We start from the raw sequence: 18,697 nt of genomic DNA on the forward strand, positions 1-18,697 counted from the left end.
GGCGATGGAAGTGTCAGCTACTGATAAGTAGATATAGAATGGTCTGTCTTGCTGGGGCGGAACCAACACAGGTGGCTTTGTTAGATACTCCTTAATCTCGTCAAACGCTCGCTGTTGCTCTGCCCCCCAGCGAAACTCCTCATCAGATTTAATTTTTACCAGTCCCATGAACGGCTCGATTCGCCCTGACAGATTAGAGATGAATCTTCTGACGAAGTTAATTTTGCCGATGAGAGACTAGAGTTCCTTCTTCGTGGTAGGTGGCTGCATTGTTTGCACTGCCTCCTGACTTTTCAAGCCGATCTCAATTCCGCGTTCATGAACCAAGAAACCCAAGAATTGACCGGCCGTCACACCAAAGGCACACTTCTTTGGATTCATTCTTAGTCCGAATTTTCTAGTTCGGTCCAGGATGCGTCGCAAGTCTTCCAAGTGTCCTTCTAGTAAAACAGACTTGACTACCACGTCATCGATGTATATCTCCACCAACTTGCCGATCAGATCATGAAAGATGTAATTCATGGCCCTTTGGTACGTTGCGCCGGCATTTTTCAACCCAAATGTCATGACTACATATTCAAACAAGCCAACCGATCCTGGCACTCTGAATGCAGTCTTGTGTATATCTTCTGGAGCCATAAAAATTTGGTTGTAGCCGGCATTGCCATCCATGAAACTTAAAACCTTGTGACCAGCAGCCGCATTGATCAATGTCTCTGCTACCGGCATGGGATATTCATCCTTAAGAGTGGCTCTATTGAGATCTCGAAAATCTATGGCGACGCGCCATCGGCCGTCCTTTTTCTGCTCAGGCACGATACTAGAAATCCATTTAGCATACCTGCATGGCCTGATGAACCCAGCGGTCAACATTTTCTCGATCTCTTTCTTGACTTCTTCTAAAATGTCAGCCTTCATCTGTCGTGCTCGCTGCTGGAACGGCCGAAATCCTTTCTTGAGCGGGAGCCGATGCTCAATGATGCTCCTGTCTAACCCAGGCATCTCTGTGTAATCCCACGCAAAGCAATCTGGGTATTCTTTCAACAGAGCTATCATCAGCCCCCTCAGATGGGGGTCTAACTTTTTGCTGATAAAAGTTGGTCGTGGCTTGTCCCCAGGACCAACGTCAATCTCTTCTAGCTCATCAGCCGATGTAAACCCATATCCTAGCTTTCCGTCGCCTACTAGGTCAATGCTGAACACAGGGAGGACGTATGGAGAGGATAATTTGGGCCGATTGCTGGAATTGGCCCCCATTTTGATTGCACTGCTCGATGAAGGTTTACACCCTATTAGTGCTCTACTACGGGAGGGAATCTCCCTACTATAACTACGTGACATGCTTGAGGTAGGATCATTGCTTTTTATTTTTTGGGGCCGATCGCAGGGATCGGCCTTGCCACGCACGTCCATAGACGCTGTTCCTGCTACTCTGTCAGGCCGGTGGATAAGACCAGCCTCACCCCGTTTTTTGTAGCTTCGATGCGCTCACAGCCGTCCAAACTGACTCCAGAGAGCGTCCCTTGGTCTTCCGCGTCCCAAATGTTCATGCCAGCTATTGAGATCTCGATAGAGTCATCTGCATGAACGACCTCCACTTCATCTCCATCCCACTGTATCAGGCATTGGTGCATTGTGGATGGAATGCAGCAGTTGGCATGAATCCAATCCCTCCCTAGCAGGACAGCGTAGGTGCTTTTGCTGTCGATGATGAAAAACGATGTGGGGATGGTTTTTTGGCCTACGGTTAGATCCACGTTCAGAACGCCTTGCGTCTCTGATGCTTGGCCGTTGAAGTGGCTTAGTGTGACCTTGGTTTTGATCAGATCTTCTGTAGAGCGTCCCAAACGTCGTAGCATGGAGTACGACATTATATTGACTACCGCTCCGGTGTCAACCAACATCTTGCTGACAGGCTTCCCATTGATATAACCTTTCAGGTACAGGGCCTTCAAGTGTTTGTAGCCCTTCTCCTGTGGCTTTTCAAAGATAACTGACCGTGGGCCACAGTCGAACTGAGCTACCGACGCTTCTTCTTTCTACCGACGCTTCTTCTGTTCTTGGAGCGCAAAACTCCGCCGGAAGGATGAACACCATATTTGTGCCAGCCGATGTCTTCTCATTGGCTTTCATTTGCTTGGGGCGCCATTCTTTCTTCTGTGGACGACTCTCCTCGTCCAAAGTTTGCTGAATTTTCACGGCCAGATCGGGCCGCGCTTTCCTCAACGTGTGCAGGTATTGCCTCTCGGCTTCCTCCAAGCTACGTAGCCGCTGAACCCTACGCTTTTGGGAGTGACTGGGTCCATCAGGGCACCACCTTGGCCGGTGGTATCTATCTTCTTCTTCTTCTGATTCATCTTCATCTTCTAACTCCTCTAGATCTTCCGCCCGAGATGACTCAGCTTGCTTGTTCCGAGATGGGAGAGGCCCTAGACGTTCGAACACTGACACGTCACCTATGTCCTTCTTCTTATGTCTACATTCTGGGCAGTTGTCGATCGTAGGCAATCGGCTCATTCCTGAATCCCAGCAATGCTTAAAGAAAGGACAATCCCAGTGTCTGTCCATGTCTTCTTGCTCCCTTGACCTTCCCTTAGCGTGGCGCTCATATCCTTCGTCGTCTGTATCATACCGACGATACTTTCTGTTGTTTACGTCAGACCGACGATATCTTTCGTCGGCTGTGTCATACCGCCGGCGTCGGTCATACTGACGCTCATATTTGTTAAGAAGATGCTCGGAGAGTGGTCGTTGATACCGCACGCTTCTCACTTGTTCCTCGGTGACGTACCGTCTATCATCATATCGGGGCCGGTCACGTGGGCCGGCCTCCTCCTTGTCCTTGCCACGAGAACGACTGCTCTCTTCTTTATCCTTCCCAGGGTGGTATACAAACCCTGCCATGTTAATATCGAACGAGAAATCCGGCTGACGCCTCGTGGGGTGACTGCACTCCACCATGTTGACGGCAGGAAACAGTTGCGTGTCTACTTTCATGGCATACTGACCAAAAATCAGACGCCCTTGTTCTATCGCCATTTGGATTTGCTGACGCAACACTTTGCAGTCGTTGGTGATATGGGTGAACGAATGATGCCACTTGCAGTACGGCCTTCCGTTCAGCTCTTGCACCGTAGGGATTTTATGGCCTTCGGGTAACTTCAGCTGCTTTTCCTTCAGCAATAAGTCAAATATCTGCTCAGCCTTGCTTACGTCGAAGTCAAACCCTTTTGCAGGCCCTTGTTGCTTCACCCATTTGCAGGACACGGGGTTTGCCCCCCGAGCCCACTCAGCCACAGCTACTTCCTGGTCTCCTGCAGAGTCTTCAACTTCTTCTGTCTCAACCAGGCCTACCGGGCGTTTGAACTTGTCTTGATATAATTCTGGGTGGCGCTGCTCATACAATGATAATTTCTGAACCATATGCGCCAGTGACGTGTATTCCGCTTGGAAAGCCAGATCCTTGATCGGCGCCGTGAGGCCCAACACTGCCAGATCGACTGCTTCTTTCTCTTTCAAACGAGCCGAATAACATCGGTTTCTGACAGTCCTGAAACGCTGAATGTACTCCGACACCGTTTCTCCACGCTTCTGTCGTACTTGCGCCAGATCGGCAATGCCAGCCTCGGTAGCTTCTGAGTGATATTGCATGTGAAACTGCTCTTCCAGCTGCTTCCACGTCCGGACTGAATCTGGTGGCAATGAGGTGTACCATCCAAAAGCTGGCCCTGTGAGAGATTGCGCAAAAAACCTCACACGTAACGGGTCTGATGCTGAAATCATTCGCAACTGTGCCAAATATTGGCTCACATGCTCAATTGAACTAGAGCCTTCTGTTCCACTAAACTTTGAGAACTCGGGGAGCTGATACTTGGGCGGCAGTGGAATCAAATCATATTCGTTGGGGTACGGCTTGGAATAGCCGATTGCCCTCCTTTTTGGCACCATGCCGAACTGGTCTCTCAAGATTGCACTGATTTGGTCCACTGTATGAGCTGCAGGGGCCGAGCTTTGATGACTCGTTCCGGTGGCATATTTAGCTAGCCACGCCTGTTTATCGGCGTCCACTCCAGAGATCCCTCCTGCTGCTCCGGAAATCCCTCCTGCTGTAATCTGGTTCGTGAGCGCCAGGCTATTGCAGTCCGGCACGTACGTGCACATGTATCCATGCGGGATTTCTTTAGGCGGTTCATGCAGGAACTGGTAATCAGCAGGATCGCCTCCAATCTTGTAGACGACGTACGCCGGTGAACCCGGCGGCTCTGGAGCTGCAAGAGAGAATGGCAGCTGCGGTCTGGTCTGGAACGGTATATCTCCCCGGTGAGTCCCTAGGGCAGGCCCTGACAGAGAGTACTGATGCTTCATGATCTCCTGAACCACGCGAACCGCAACGCGCTCGAAAGCGTTCACCAGGCTCTCAGAATGACTGTGTAGAGAATGAGCCACCATGTAATTAACCTCCTGGCGCAGAGCTCTGGTGCGATCCTCCGAAGGGAGAGACAGGTCTACTAAATCGAGAGCCCCTTTGGCTGAGAACCCTTTCCACCTAATGCCATGTGTACGGGTCCTCTCGAAAGAGCCGATGAGATCGGCTTCGAAGAGAGCTTTCAGCTCATCATACTTCTTCTTGTGCTCCTCAGACAGCTCTTCGTATGTGACTGGTGTTTTCTCCGCCATCTCAGCTGCAGATGATGTTGACGCGGTTGATGTAGCTTGTCCCACCGAGCGTGCCAGAATGTGTTTCCTGCCAAAACCCACCGGCGAGCAGCGACGGGCAACACGAAGAGCCGGGAGGCTCCCATAACTGCTGGTGGGTCCTGGTCCCCCGGGCGACGGCCCGCAATGCTCCGGCACACGTCCTAGCTGGTGGAAGGGCGTGCCACCTGACCTATACCTGGTCAGGAAGGTGACGAGTTGCTTCGATTAATTTCCTGCATGGCAGACACGTAAACATTAAATTCGAGCCTCGATCGGCTCTCAGGTTATCCTGTGAATCGGCTCAAGGAGCCGATCCACCCATGATTCGTATTGGATCTACGATAACATGGTGGTCCTGCTTGATCAACACTAAGTTGCTTGATCAACACTAAGTTAAAACGATCTACGATGATCTAGGGTTTTCACCATATAACCGGAACGTCCTACACGTGGTTGAGCCTGGCAGATACGAAAGATAATAGAAAACCAACCCTAGCAAAGGCCTAAAAACCAACATGGAGTTGATTCCCGGAACATCTCCTCTAAGATCAGCAAACCGTACCCTACGCTCTACTGGATCATTCAACCCGTTTGCAAGGCCTAACCATATGGATATCAAAGTTGAATGTTATTCATTATGCTAGTAAAACTCTTGATGCTGCTCAAAGAAATTATGCTACAACTGAAAATGAATTATTAGCTGTAGTTTTTGCTTGCGACAAGTTTAGACCTTATATTGTTGATCCAAAAGTCACAATTCATACTGATCATGCTGCAATTAGGTACCTTATGGAAAAGAAAGATGCTAAGCCAAGGCTTATTAGATGGGTGCTTCTTTTGCAAGAATTTGATTTACATATTATAGATAGGAAAGGTGCTGATAATCCTGTTGCTGATAATTTGTCTAGATTGGAAAATACTGCTTATAATCCTGTTCCTGTTAATGATAGTTTTCCAAATGAAAAATTGGCTGTAATAAAGGCGAGCTCGCGAGATAGTCCTTGGTATGCTGATTATGCTAACTTTATTGTTTCTAAGTACTTGCCTCCAACCTTTTCAGCTCAGCAAAGGAGGAAATTCTTTTATGACTTGAGGCATTATTTTTGGGATGACCCACACTTATATAAAGAAGGAGTGGATGGTATTATGCGAAGATGTGTTCCCGAATATGAACAACAAGAGATATTGAGTAAGTGTCATGGTAGTGTTTATGGAGGACATCACGCCGGAGATAGAACCGCGCAAAAGGTTCTACAATCAGGTTTTTATTGGCCAACTCTCTTTACAGATGCAAGAAAGTTTATTTTATCTTGTGATGAATGTCAAAGAGTTGGTAATATCTCTAGACGCAATGAAATGCCTATGAATTATACTCTTGTTATTGAACCATTTGATTGTTGGGGATTTGACTTCATGGGTCCTTTTCCTTCTTCAGAAGGTAACACTCATATACTTGTTGCTGTCGATTATGTTACTAAATGGGTGGAAGCCATACCCACAAAAAGTGCTGATGGTGAGACCTCTTTAAGAATGCTTTTAGATATTATTTTTCCTAGATTTGGAGTACCTAGATATCTTATGACTGATGGAGGTTCTCATTTTATTCATGGTGGTTTTAGGAAAACTCTTGCTAAATATGGTATTACTCATAGGATTGCTTCCGCTTATCATCCTCAAACTAGTGGGCAAGTAGAATTATCAAATAGAGAAATTAAATCTATCTTGCAAAAGACTGTTAATAAATCTAGAAAAAGTTGGGCTAGTAAATTGAAGAAAGCACTATGGGCTTATAGAACTGCTTATAAAAATCCTATGGGTATGTCTCCTTATAAAATGGTTTATGGAAAAGCTTGTCATTTACCTTTAGAACTAGAGCACAAAGCTTATTGGCGCTGTAAGAGAACTTAATAAAGATCCTAAACTTGCCGGTAAGAAAATGTTACTACAATTGAGTTCTTTAGATGAATGGAGAAGTGAAGCTTATGAAAATGCTAAACTTTTTAAGGAGAAAGTTAAGAAATGGCATGATAGAAGAATTATCAAAAGAGAATTTAATGTTGGAGATAAAGTCCTATTGTATTGGTCTCGTCTCAGATTTTTTGCAGGGAAATTACTCTCAAAATGGGAAGGACCATATGTCATCATGGAGGTGTATCGTTCAGGGGCAATTAAAATTGGTTCGCTGAAAGGTGATGCCACACAAGTGGTGAATGGACAAAGACTCAAGCATTATATTTCTGGAGATTCTTATAACGAAGACGTTGATGTTATTCGAGTGGTGACTCCGGAAGCTTTCATCAAAGATCAAATTGACAGTTCTGCAGGGTTCGATTTCGAATATGTAACAGTTCTGGTAATAAAAAGTCCGCGTTTAACTTTCCGAACAATGTTTTTGTTATTTTTGGAAAATATGAAAAATTACGAGATCGAATCGGAGCGGAGGAGACGCACGAGGGCGTGCCCCCATAGGCCGGTGCGGGCCCCATCATGGCCGCGCCGCCCTATGAGGAAAGCCCCTCGGAGTCCCTCTCCCACTCCGGTTCGACCTGGTACTTTCCCTTTGTCGTGAAATTTTTTGCTATATAATCTCCCGGACCCCTGGAGGTCCGTATATCGTTTTCTCGTTGTGTTTTGTTTCGAGCTGTTTTCTGCCAGGATCTGTTTTTGATATAGAAGCACCATGGTCTCCAACAACAAGGGCAAGGGGCTTTCGGAGGAAGATATTCAAGACCCCGAGTTGGAAGAAGAAGTCGGGAGTGAAGATGAAGAAGAAGTGGAGGAAGACCCGCGTGTATACCCGCGTGCCACCGTCGCAAGCATTGGGGTTGTGTCAAATCCTTTCAACCCCAAGAGAAGCGCACGAATTACTACCGGAGGAAAAGTTCCACGTCGCTACCTAGCTCCAAGGACATCTCCTCCAGGCATCGACAACCCCTTCCACACTCTAATTCATAATAGTCAAATTGAAAGGATTCCCAAGGTAGTATTGCCTAGCAGCTGGGATATGGATCGTTCTAACACTGCAGGAAGGATGAAACCTGAAGCTGAGGAGTGGGGAAACAACTCTAAGAGTTGGGACTCACCGTCTGATATACTTCTTAACCGGGTCGATCACAACTCAGAGATGATCCGCAACCTCACTTACGAGATTGATGAGCTAAAGGAGCTTGTTAAGAAGCTTATCAAGAATTCATCATCACCACCGCCGAGGGAGTAATTCATCATTGGTATTGGCACCCCCTTGGTTTGTTCCAAGCTTGGGGGGAGTGCCGCGGTATCACATCATCACTATCTTTTACCCTTTTACTATCAAGTAGTGTCATATCATGGGTAGGGAAGTTATCATATAAGATGGTTGGAGTATGGAAGTATATCTCTTTTACTTGGTTATCTATGTATCCCTTGGTGTGAGTTATCGTTATTGAATATTAATGAGAAGTTTTATCGTTTACATATTGCACACCTTATTTAAGTTTGCAATCTCTATTATATGATTGATCTTGTTGTTAGTATTGGTATCACTTTGGGAGCATTGAGTAAATCTATTTGGTTTTGGCAAACTTAACATTGGTCAATAGCAACAATACTTTCAGGTTTAAGTAGAAAAGAGGAAATACATGTAGATATGTTATTTCATTGTCTTTCTTTCTTGTTAGCTATTAGCTTAGTATTCTGAAGTTAAAATTGTCTGCACTTACAAGGAAGATGCATGATTGTTTCTATCACATGTATATTTATTTATTTCCCTCAACTCTTATGCTTGCTAACCAACCTTGCTAGCCAAATACCTGTACTGAGAGGGAATGCTTCTCGTGCATCCAAACCCTTAAACCAAATCTATGCCATCAGTGTCCACCATAACTACCTACTATGTGGTATTTCCCCGCCATTCCAAGTAGATAATTCATGTGCTACCTTTAAACAATTCAAAAGTTATCATCCCTTATTTGTGTCAATGTTTTATAGCTCATGAGGAAGTATGTGGTGTTTTATCTTTCAATCTTGTTGGGCAGACTTTCACCAATGGACTTGTGGCATATCCGCTTATCCAATAATTTTGCAAAAAGAGCTGGCAACGGGGTTCCCAGCCCCAATTAATTAACTTTCATTAATAATTCCCTTCACATGTTTTGCCCTGATTCATCTGTAAGCAACTTAATTTTGCAATAGACACTCCTCCATGGTATGTGAAATGTTCGAAGGCACCCGAGGATTCGGTTAGCCATGGCTTGTGAAAGCAGAGGTTGGGAGGAGTGTCATCCCTAAAATAAACTAAAGTACATGTGTAAACAAAAGAGAAGAGGGATGATCTACCTTGCTGGTAGAGATAACGTCCTTCATGGGAGCCGCTCTTTGGAAGTCTGTTTGGCAAGGGGGTTAGAGTACCCACTACAATTTGTTGACAACAACAAACACCTCTCAAAACTTTACTTTTATTCTCTCTATATGATTTCAAAACTTAAAAAGCTCTAGCACATGATTTAATCCCTGCTTCCCTCTACGAAGGGCCTATCTTTTACTTTATGTTGAGTCAATAAACCTATTTCCCTCTATCTTAAGCAAGCAATTGAGTTGTTGTGGTCCAACCATTTATATTGTGATCTATTTAATCATGCCTTTTATTCTTCCTTGTTTAGTACAAGTTTTATCTGAATGAATATGGCTTTGAAGGTTATCAATGATTATAAGGAGATTATTATGATTGAGTATGTAAGTTTTGCCATATAAGATTTAATATAAGAGCTCTGCTCGAAAGATAAGTACAATCTGTTAGTTGTTCTTTAACCAAGAACGAAGTTTGCCATTGATACGTCTCCAACGTATCTATAATTTCTGATGTTCCATGCTTGTTTTGTGACAATACCTACATGTTTTGCTCACACTTTATAATGTTTTTATGCGTTTTCCGGAACTAACCTATTAACAAGATGCCGAAGTGCCAGTTCCTGTTTTCTGCTGTTTTTGGTTCCAGAAAGGCTGTTCGGACAATATTCTCGGAATTCGACAAAACGAAGACCAAACATCATAATTCACCGAGACGGACCAGGACACCGAAGGGGAGACGGAGAGGAGGCCCAGGGCCCCCACACCATAGGGCCGCGCGAGCAGGCCCCTGGCCGCGCCGGCCTATGGGGAGGGCGCCCTGGTGCCCCTCCTACGCCGCCTCTTCGCCTATAAGACCCCTTTCGACCTAAAAACACGAGACCAATTGACGAAACTCCAGAAAGACTCCAGGGGTGCCGCCGCCATCGCGAAACTCCAATTCGGGGGACAGAAGTCTCTGTTCCGGCACCCTGCCGGGACGGGGAAGTGCCCCCGGAAGCCATCTCCATCGACGCCACCACCTCCATCATGCTCCGTGAGTAGTTCCCCCATGGACTACGGGTTCTAGCAGTAGCTAGTTGGTACTCTCTCTCCCATGTACTTTAATACAATGATCTCATGAGCTGCCTTACATGATTGAGATTCATCTGATGTAATCGGTGTTGTGTTTGTTGGGATCCGATGGATGATACATTATGATTAGTCTATCTATAAAGTTTGTGAAGTTATTGTTGCTGCAATCTTGTTATGCTTAATGCTTGTCACTAGGGCCCGAGTGGCATGATCTTAGATTTAAGCTCTATAATTATTGCTTAGATTGTATCTACAGGTTGTTGATGACGCGTCAAGCACACGCCCGTTGGGAACCCCGAGAGGAAGGTGTGATGCGTACAGCAGCAAGTTTTCCCTCAGTAAGAAACCAAGGTTTATCGAACCAGTAGGAGCCAAGAAGCATGTTGAAGGTTGATGGCGGCGGAGTGTAGTGCGGCGCAACACCAGGGATTCCGGCGCCAACGTGGAACCTGCACAACACAACCAAAATACTTTGCCCCAACTTAACAGTGAGGTTGTCAATCTCACCGGCTTGCTGTAACAAAGGATTAGATGTATAGTGTGGATGATGATGTTTGCAGAAAATAGTAGAATGAGTATTGCAGTAGATTGTATTCGATATAAAGAATGGACCGGGGTCCACAGTTCACTAGTGGTGTCTCTCCGATAAGAATAAGCATGTTGGGTGAACAAATTACAGTTGGGCAATTGACAAATAAAGATGGCATGACAATGCACATACATGTTATGATGAGTAGTGTGAAATTCAATTGGGCATTACGACAAAGTACATAGACCGCTATCCAGCATGCATCTATGCCTAAATAGTCCACCTTCAGGTTATCATCCGAACCCCTTCCAGTATTAAGTTGCAAACAACGGAAAATTGCATTAAGTATGGTGCGTAATGTAATCAACACATACATCCTTAGACATAGCATTGATGTTTTATCCCTAGTGGCAACAACACATCCACAACCTTAGAACTTTCTGTCACTGTCCCAGATTTAATGGAGGCATGAACCCACTATCGAGCATAAATACTCCCTCTTGGAGTTACAAGTAACGACTTAGCCAGAGCCTCTACTAGCAACGGAGAGCATGCAAGATCATAAACAACACTAGATGATAGATTGATAATCAACATAACATAGCATTCCATATTCATCGGATCCCAACAAACGCAACATGTAGCATTACAAATAGATGATCTTGATCATGTTAGGCAGCTCACAAGATCCGACAATGATAGCACAATGAGGAGAAGACGACCATCTAGCTACTGCTATGGTCCCATAGTCCAGGGGTGAACTACTCACACATCAATCCGGAGGAGACCATGGCGGTGAAGAGTCCTCCGGGAGATGATTCCCCTCTCCGGCAGGGTGCCGGAGGCGTTCTCCTGAATCCCCCGAGATGGGATTGGCGGCGGCGTCTCTGGAAGGTTTTCCGTATCGTGGCTCTCGGTGCTGGAGTTATTATCGACGAAGGCTTCTTATAGACGGAGAGGTAGGTTTAGGGGCGACGCGAGGGGCCCACACAACAGGGCCGCGCGGCCAGGGGGTGGGCCGCGCCGCCCTGGCGTGTCGCCGCCTCGTCGCCCCACTTCGTTTCCCTTTCGGACTTCTGGAAGCTTCGTAGAAAAATAAGACCATGGGCGTTGATTTCGTCCAGTTCCGAGAATATTTCCTTACTAGGATTTCTGAAACCAAAAACAGCAGAAAACAGGAACTGGCTCTTCGGCATCTTGTTAATAGGTTAGTGCCGGAAAATGCATAAATATGACATAAAGTATGTATAAAACATGTGAGTATCATCATAAAAGTAGCATGGAACATAAGAAATTATCGATACGTTGGAGACGTATCAGCATCCCCAAGCTTAGTTCCTACTCGTCCCGAGTAGGTAAACGATAACAAAGATAATTTCTGAAGTGACATGCTATCATAATCTTGATCAATACTATTGTAAGCACATGTAATGAATGCAGCGATCCAAAGCAATGGTAAATACAATGATTAAACAATTGAATCATATAGCAAAGACTTTTCATGAATAGTACTTTCAAGACAAGCATCAATAAGTCTTGCATAAGAGTTAACTCATAAAGCAGTAAAATCATAGTAAAGGCATTGAAGCAACACAAAGGAAGATTTAGTTTCAGCGGTTGCTTTCAACTTGTAACATGTATATCTCATGGATAGTTGTCAACATAAAGTAATATAATGAATGCAAATATGCAAGTATGTAAGAATCAATGCACAGTTAACACAAGTGTTTGCTTCTGAGATGGAAGGAAATAGGTAAACTGACTCCACATAAAAGTAGAAGAATGGCCCTTCGCAGAGGGAAGCATGGATTGCTATATTTGTGCTAGAGCTTTTATTTTGAAAACAAGAGAGAGCATAAAAGTAAAGTTTTGAGAGGTGTTTGTTGTTGTCAACGAATGGTAGTGGGCACTCTAACCCCCTTGCCAGACAGACTTTCAAGAGCGGCTCCCATGAATTTTTTTATTTTTGGGTGGCACTCCTTCCAACCTTGCTTTCACAAACCATGGCTAGCCGAATCCTCGGGTGCCTGCCAACAATCTCATACCATGAAGGAGTGCCTTTTCATTTTAGTTTTATTTAGATGACACTCCTCCCCACCTTTGTTTTCTCAAGCCATGGCTAACCGAATCCTCGGGTGCCGTCCAACAATCACATACCATGGAGGAGTGTCTATTTTTTGTAAAATTATGAAGGTTAATTAATTGGGGCTGGGAACCCCATTGCCAGCTCTTTTTGCAAAATTATTGGATAAGCGGATGAAGCCACTAGTCCATTGGTGAAAGTTGCCCAACAAGATTGAAAGAAACACCACATACTTCCTCATGAGCTATAAAACATTGACACAAATAAGGGATGATAAATTTTGAATTATTTAAAGATAGCACTCAAGCAATTTACTTTGGAATGGTAGAAAATACCATGTAGTAGGTAGGTATGGTGGACATAAATGGCATAGTTTTTGGCTCAAGGATTTGGATGCACGAGAAGTATTCCCTCTCAATACAAGGCTTAGGCTAGCAAGGTTGTTTGAAGCAAACACAAGTATGAACCGGTACAGCAAAACTCACATAAGAACATATTGCAAGCATTATAAGACTCTACACTGTCGTCCTTGTTGCTCAAACCCTTACTAGAAAATATCTAGACTTTAGAGAGACCAATCATGCAAACCAAATTTCAACAAGCTCTATGTATTTCTTCACTAATAGGTGCAAAGTATATGATGCAAGAGCTTAAACATGAGCTATAACAATCGCCAAGTATCACATTATTCAAGACATTATACCAATTTCCACATGTAGCATTTTCTGTTTCCAACCATATAACAATTAACGAAGCAGTTTCAACCTTCGCCATGAACATTATGAATAAAGCTAAGGACATATTTGTCCATAAGCAACAGCGGAGCGTGTCTCTCTCCCACACAATGAATGCTAGGATCCAACTTTATTCAAACAAAACAAAAAACAAAAGCAAACAGACGCTCCAAGTAAAGCACATAAGATGTGATGGAATAAAAATATAGTTTCACTAGAGGAACCTGATAATGTTGTCGATGAAGAAGGGGATGCCTTGGGCATCCCCAAACTTAGATGCTTGAGTCTTCTTGAAATATGCAGGGATGAACCACGGGGGCATCCCCAAGCTTAGAGCTTTCACTCTCCTTGATCATATTGTATCATCCTCCTCTCTTGATCCTTGAAAACTCCCTCCACACCAAACTCAAAACAACTCATTAGAGGGTTAGTGCATAATCAAAAATTCACATGTTTAGAGGTGAAATAATCATTCTTAACACTTCTGCACATTGCACAAAGCTACTGAAAGTTAATGGAATAAAGAAATCCATCAATCATAGCAAAACGGGCAATGCGAAATAAAAGGCAGAATCTGTCAAAACAGAACAGTCTGTAAAGACGAATTTTTCTGGGGCACCAGACTTGCTCAAATGAAAATGCTCAAATTTAATGAAAGTTGCGTACATATCTGAGGATCACTCACGTAAATTGGCAGATTTGTCTAAGTTACCTACAGAGAACACTGCTCAAATTCGTGACAGCAAGAAATCTGTTTCTGCGCAGTAATCCAAATCTGGTATGAACCTTACTATCAAAGACTTTACTTGGCACAACAATGCAAAAAAATAAAGATAAGGAGAGGTTGCTACAGTAGTAACAACTTCCAAGACTCAAATATAAAACAAAAGTGCAGAAGTAAAATAATGGGTTGTCTCCCATAAGCGCTTTTCTTTCACGCCTTTCAGCTAGGCGCAGAAAGTGTGAATCAAGTGTTATCAAGAGACGAAGCATCAACATCATAATTTGTTCTAATGATAGAATCAAAAGGTAACTTCATTCTCTTTCTAGGGAAGTGTTCCATACCTTTCTTGAGAGGAAATTGATATTTAATATTACCTTCCTTCATATCAATAATAGCACCAACAGTTCGAAGAAAAGGTCTTCCCAATATAATGGGACAAGATGCATTGCATTCAATATCCAAGACAACAAAATCAACGGGGACAAGGTTATTGTTAACCGTAATGCGAACATTATCAATCCTCTCCAAAGGTTTCTTTGTAGAATTATCAGCAAGATTAACATCCAAATAATAGTTTTTCAATGGTGGCAAGTCAAGCATATTATAAATTTTCTTAGGCATAACGGAAATACTTGCACCAAGATCACATAAAGCATTACAATCAAAGTCATTGACCTTCATCTTAATGATGGGCTCCCAACCATCTTCTAACTTCCTAGGAATAGAAGTTTCACGATTTAATTTCTCTTCTCTAGCTTTTATGAGAGCATTTGTAATATGTTTTGTAAAGGCCAAATTTATAGCACTAGCATTGGGACTTTTAGCAAGTTTTTGTAAGAACTTTATAACTTCAGAGATGTGACAATCATCAAAATCTAAACCATTATGATCTAAAGCAATGGGATCATTGCCCCCAATATTCCAAAAAAATTCAGCAGTTTTATCACAAGCAATTTCAGCAGTTTTAGCAGTTTCAGGCAGTTTTTCATGCTTTGTATTAGGAGTAGAAACATTGCTAACACCAATTATTTTACCATTGATAGTAGGAGATGTAGCAACATGTGAAGCATTAGCATTACTAGTGGTGGTAATAGTCCAAACTTTAGCTATATTATTCTCTTTAGCATTTTCTTCTTTCTCCCACCTAGCACGCAATTCGGCCATAAATCTAATATTCTCATTAATTCGAACTTGGATGGCGTTTGCTGTAGTAACAATTTTATTATCATTATCCTCAGGTTTAGCAGCCATTCTATTAATTAAAGAAGATTGTGACGCAGACATGTATGAGATTCGGTTTTCAGCATTCGCAAGCTTAGTTTGCAAACCGGAGATTTCCATATTCAGATTTTCAAGTTGATTTCCTATATTTTTCAACAAGGTAGATTGTTCATTCATAGTTTTAGTAAACAATTGATTTTGCTCATATTGTGATTGCATAAAGCTCTTAGTAGATCTTTCAATTTCTAACATCTTTTCCTCATTAGGCGAAACATATCTACCATAAGAATTACCATAACCACTACCACTAGCAGGATATGGCCTATAGTTGTTACTAGAATTGTTCCGATAAGCATTGTTGTTGAAATTATTATTTTTAATGAAGTTCACATCAACATGTTCTTCTTGGGCAACCAATGAAGCTAAAGGAACATTATTAGGATCAACATTTTTCCTACCATTCACAAGCATAGACATAATAGCATCAATCTTATCACTCAAGGAGGAGGTTTCTTCGACAGAATTTACATTCTTACCTTGTGGAGCTCTTTCCGTGTGCCATTCAGAGTAATTAATCATCATATCATCAAGAAGCTTTGTTGCGGCGCCTAGAGTGATGGACATAAAAGTACCTCCAGCAGCTGAATCCAATAGGTTCCGCGAAGAAAAATTCAGTCCTGCATAAAAGGTTTGGATGATCATCCAAGTAGTCAGTCCATGGGTTGGGCAATTTTTAACCAAAGATTTCATTCTTTCCCATGCTTGGGCAACATGCTCATTATCCAATTGTTTAAAATTCAGTATACTACTTCTCAAAGATATAATTTTAGCAGGAGGATAATATCTACCAATGAAAGCATCCTTACACTTAGTCCATGAATCAATACTATTCTTAGGCAAAGATAGCAACCAATCTTTAGCTCTTCCTCTTAATGAGAAAGGAAACAATTTTAATTTTATAATGTCACCATCTACATCCTTATATTTTTGCATTTCACATAGTTCAACAAAATTATTAAGATGGGCAGCAGCATCATCAGAACTAACACCAGAAAATTGCTCTCTCATCACAAGATTCAGTAAAGCAGGTTTAATTTCAAAGATTTCTGCTGTAGTAGCAGGTGGAGCAATAGGTGTGCATAAGAAATCATTATTATTTGTGGTTGTGAAGTCACACAACTTGGTATTTTCAGGAGTACCCATTTTAGCAATAGTAAATAAAACAAACTAGATAAAGTAAAAACAAGTAACTAATTTTTTTGTGTTTTTAATATGGGGTACGCAAACAAGATAGTAAATAAAGTAAAGCTAGCAACTCTTTTTTTGTATTTTGATATAATGCAGCAAACAAAGAAGTAAATAAAAATAGAGCAAGACAAAAAACAAAGTAAAGAGATTGGAAGTGGAGACTCCCCTTGCGGCGTGTCTTGATCTCCCCGGCAACAGCGCCAGAAAAACAGTCTTGATGACGCGTCAACCACACGCCCGTTGGGAACCCCAAGAGGAAGGTGTGATGCATACAGCAGCAAGTTTTACCTCAGTAAGAAACCAAGGTTTATCGAACCAGTAGGAGCCAAGAAGCACGTTGAAGGTTGATGGCGGCGGAGTGTAGTGCGGCGCAACACCAGGGATTCCGGCGCCAACGTGGAACCTGCAGAACACAACCAAAATACTTTGCCCCAACTTAACAGTGAGGTTGTCAATCTCACCGGCTTGCTGTAACAAAGGATTAGATGTATAGTGTGGATGATGATGTTTGCAGAAAATAGTAGAACGAGTATTGCAGTAGATTGTATTCGATGTAAAGAATGGACCGGGGTCCACAGTTCACTAGTGGTGTCTCTCCGATAAGAATAAGCATGTTGGGTGAACAAATTACAGTTGGGCAATTGACAAATAAACATGGCATGACAATGCACATACATGTTATGATGAGTAGTGTGAAATTCAATTGGGCATTACGACAAAGTACATAGACCGCTATCCAGCAGCATCTATGCCTAAATAGTCCACCTTCAGGTTATCATCCGAACCCCTTCCAGTATTAAGTTGCAAACAACAGACAATTGCATTAAGTATGGTGCGTAATGTAATCAACACATACATCCTTAGACATAGCATTGATGTTTTATCCCTAGTGGCAACAGCACATCCACAACCTTAGAACTTTCTGGCATTGTCCCAGATTTAATGGAGGCATGAACCCACTATCGAGCATAAATACTCCCACTTGGAGTTACAAGTAACGACTTGGCCAGAGCCTCTACTAGCAACGGAGAGCATGCAAGATCATAAACATAACATAGATGATAGATTGATAATCAACATAACATAGCATTCCATATTCATCGGATCCCAACAAACGCAACATGTAGCATTACAAATAGATGATCTTGATCATGTTAGGCAGCTCACAAGATCCGACAATGATAGCACAATGAGGAGAAGACGACCATCTAGCTACTGCTATGGACCCATAGTCCAGGGGTGAACTACTCACACATCAATCCGGAGGTGACCATGGCGGTGAAGAGTCCTCCGGGAGATGATTCCCCTCTCCGGCAGGGTGCCGGAGGCGATCTCCTGAATCCCCCGAGATGGGATTGGCGGCGGCGGCTTCTCTGGAAGGTTTTCCGTATCGTGGCTCTCGGTGCTGGAGTTATTATCGACGAAGGCTTCTTATAGACGGAGAGGTAGGTTTAGGGGAGACGCGAGGGGCCCACACAACAGGGCCGCGCGGCCAGGGGTGGGCTGCGCCGCCCTGGCGTGTCGCCGCCTCGTCGCCCCACTTCGTTTCCCTTTCGGACTTCTGGAAGCTTCGTGGAAAAATAATACCCTGGGCGTTGATTTCATCCAATTCCGAGAATATTTCCTTACTAGGATTTCTGAAACCAAAAACAGCAGAAAACAGCAACTGGCTCTTCGGCATCTTGTTAATAAGTTAGTGCCGGAAAATGCATAAATATGACATAAAGTATGTATAAGACATGTGAGTATCATCATAAAAGTAGCATGGAACATAAGAAATTATCGATATGTTGGAGACGTATCAGTTGTTTGCACATATTGCTGTCCGGAACCCGAGGCCCCAAAGTGACAGAAATTGGGACAACCGGAGGGGAAGGCTGTGATATGAGGATCACATGTCTTCACCAAGTGTTAATGCTTTGCTCTGGTGCTCTATTAAAAGGAGTACCTTAATAGCCAGTAGATTCCCTTGAGGCCCGGCTGCCACCGGCTGGTAGGACAAAAGATGTTGTACAAGTTTCTCATTACGAGCACATATGACTAAATATGGAAAACATGCCTAC

This window comes from Lolium perenne, chromosome 7 (assembly GCF_019359855.2).
Source record: "Lolium perenne isolate Kyuss_39 chromosome 7, Kyuss_2.0, whole genome shotgun sequence".
NCBI classification, from domain to species: Eukaryota; Viridiplantae; Streptophyta; class Magnoliopsida; order Poales; family Poaceae; genus Lolium; species Lolium perenne.